The sequence below is a fragment of the Egretta garzetta genome, unplaced genomic scaffold (genome assembly GCF_000687185.1).
Source record: "Egretta garzetta isolate BGI_Z169 unplaced genomic scaffold, ASM68718v1 scaffold527, whole genome shotgun sequence".
Taxonomy (NCBI): Eukaryota; Metazoa; Chordata; class Aves; order Pelecaniformes; family Ardeidae; genus Egretta; species Egretta garzetta.
Genome location: NW_009260359.1, coordinates 107,759 through 111,065, shown reverse-complemented (window position 1 = coordinate 111,065; position 3,307 = coordinate 107,759).

The following is a 3,307-nucleotide window of genomic DNA, read 5'->3' as shown; positions in this document are numbered from 1 at the left end:
GCTTAAACAGATCGAGAAGACCAGGTTGGATGGGGCTCTGAGCAACCTGATCTAGTTAGCAATGTCCCTGCTCACTGCAGGGGGGTTGGACTAGATGACCACTAGTGGTCCCTTCCAACCCAAAACATGCTATGATTCTATGAGAAACGACATTGTAAAATGACAATTACCCATTCCTGAAGAGGAACGGGTGGGTAGCCAAAGCAACAAGTTTGTGAATGCCCTAGACAGCAAACATGTTTTAGATGTGGATGCTTTCTCTTGCAAGGGAGAAGGGACCTCCTGGGTGCCCTTGGCAGGCCTGTGGCACCAGTAGTCCCCGCTGTAGCACTGTATGCTAAATTTTCAGGTGGGGATCAAGAGTGTGGCCTCATATAAAGACACTGGCCAGTGGTTCTCTGTCCCCACTGGAAAAGTTGGCCTAGTTTTATCAATAGAAATGAAGATTTAAATTAATCAAATAATGACTCTGTATCATGCTAAGATTTCTGTCCAGCCCAAGTTGGGACATTTCTGCTCACAAAATGGCTTTCTCCTGCCCACCCCTATGTCCCCAGTGCTGTCACCCGCTCACACATTCATAACCCGGTCTCATCACGCAGGCTGGCAGCCAAGTGTACACCGCTGCCGAGAGAGGAGCACCACTGCTCTTTAAAATTCAGGTTATTCGATAAAGAGCAGCATGGTGGAGCATAGATGCAAACCCACCACACTTGGAGGCTCTTACAAACCAGAACGAAGCACAGCGTCCAATGCATCACCCCTCCTACCTGTATTTGTCAAGGCTTGCTGGCAGTTTCCCCCAGCTTGGCCCACAGAACTCTTCAGTCATTGCCCTCTGCTCCTCACCCAAGAGCCGAGAACTTATTAAATGAGAAAGAGAGTAGATAACGAATAACAACAACAGGGTTAATTCTTTTCATTTCCAGGTCAGGAATAGGCTGAAATACAATCAGAGATGATAAAAAAAAATTAGAAACGGCATGGTGGTTAGAGGGAAAACAAAGAAAGCCCAGAAGAGTGCCAATTACTAAGCAGTCTAAAGAGGAAGAACGTTGGTGACAATGACTGCTGATGACCCAAGGTGCTCTTGAAACAGGTAACTGCGTCCTTGCATTCACATGACAGTGAGAATGAATGAACCCCGTGCAGAGGTTTCCATCAGCTCCAAATGAAACAGGGCCCCAGTCTGGCTTGTTTTGCTAGAAGGGCTGGGCTCCCCTTCTTGGCATGCCTCGCCCTCTCACTCTCCCTTTTGCTTTTCTTATTGTCTTATGGATTGTTGACTTTTGGTTACTCATCCACTTCTCCCCCTCCCAGTCCTGCCTTGGAGAATGCACACAATGAGTCTGGTCTTCTGTTTCTCTTAACTCTGGGATTAAGAAACAAAGCAGCACATCTCAACAGCGCACATTGGTTTTTGACCTTGAGCAGTTTGCTTGTGAGTCTGATTTTGCTGTCTCCTCCTCCAGTGTCTCCAGTAACCTCAGGTCTCTTGAGCCCCTATCATCTCCTCTCCAAGGTCTCTTCCTCCTTTTGTGTTCCCAGAACTGCTTATCATGCAGGTAAGGGGAAGCATCACTTCACTAGAAAGGGAATTATGCATCTAAACATCACCAATCTGACACGTATCGTTTTTTATTCTAGGAGGTAACATGTAAAACACATAGTTAAAATGCAGGCTTTGGTGGCTTCCTTCCGGGTCAGGTTGCAGCCTCTCCATCACTGGTATCAGATCATCACAACCTTCACAGGCTGTGCAAATCCACCTCCCTGTGCTGACCCAACTGCGCATCACAGCCGGGTGTGCGTGCCTGTTTTTAACTCCAGAGTGCTGCGATGGCACACCTCCATCAGACCCTTTTTGTCTGTGCTGTCTTCTGCCTTGGGTGGTTGTACGGACAACATACCAGGCCACTGCTTAAGTCCTCTTTGGATCTACATGCTGAGAGGGGCTCTGTGCTCCCGGCACACCTACCATGTTCAGCTTGTTGTCCTGTACCATGGCCGTTCATCAGCCTGAGTGAGCACTAAGGCTTGGGGATGGCAAAACTCTGCACCTGGGTGTGGAGACACCTCAGGACTGCTGGGAGGCTCACACAGTGTTCTAGAGCGAGACCAAAAGTGAGTTCAAAGCAGATTTATACGTACTGCTTCAGGCATGTGGCCTCCTTAAGAAAAGAAGATGCCATTTGAGGCCCATCAGCTGGAGGTGCCTCACAGCTGCAGGGCTGAAGACCCATTGACTTCCCTGCAATGTCTTTAGGATTCATGCAATGCACCTGCAGCCCCACTGCAGTGAGTTAAAGGGAGTGTTGGGTTGACTTCCAGCTCGGTTTGCCCCTGTAGCACAAGGGTGGTGTTCTCCTTAGCTGCCTGATGGGACCTGCAAGGGGATGATGATTTACAGCTCTGAACGGGGTCTTCGTGGGCATGTGGTGGACGCTAAGGAGAACATGTTAGTCAGGGAGATTGTTCTTGTGGGCTTGGATTCCTCTTGCTGACCTCTCCTCCTGCCCTGAGGACGATGGAGCTGCCAGCGGGACTGCCGAGGGGTGAGTAGCTGCGCGTTTGCCTCCCTGCAAGAGGCTGCGGTTTGTGCTCGGTGGGCGCTGCGTTTGTCCGGTCCTGGTGCAGAATGGTCTCAGCTTTAGCCAGGTGAGCCCCTTCCTGGCTTCTGCTTGCTGGCTGCCACGTGCTTCCATCCACGTAGTCAGTGTGTAGGCTGTTCTGGAAAAAATAGCTCCTTTCTGCAGGAACCTGTTGTATCGCTCTGACTCCGCACCCTCTGTTTTAATACCAAGTTGGTTGTGGCCCCTGCCATTCCACTCGCTGGTTGTGCTCAGCTCCTGACTGCTCAAAAAACCTTTGTCCCAACCAGCGCTTATTGATAACTGAGCTTTTAATGGTTTTGTGAAAAAGTACATGCTGCTTTTGATGGTGAAGGGGGTTAATGCAGGAAACCAGCACAAGTTGTCTACCTTTTGAAATCTTAAGCATGAGGCTTTCTTTTCATTTAACGTCTTATTGGAAGTTGCTATTTTTAAAACTCATAGAAAAGCTTTTTGTAACGTGTATCTTGGAAGGGCTTTTTAAGTATGAATATAATTCTTGGAGAACTGTTTTTTTTAACAGAAAAACTTTTACCACTGCTGTTCTTAAGTTTACTGTGTGCTGTGCTGAAGTAATACAGAAGATCAGAGAGATGCCTTGCTGCCTTCCACCAGCAGAAGGTCACGGGTCTTGCCTGTGACTGTACTTGTTGGTTACCTGTGGGTCAGAATTCCCATGAGGGGAAAGAGGGAGC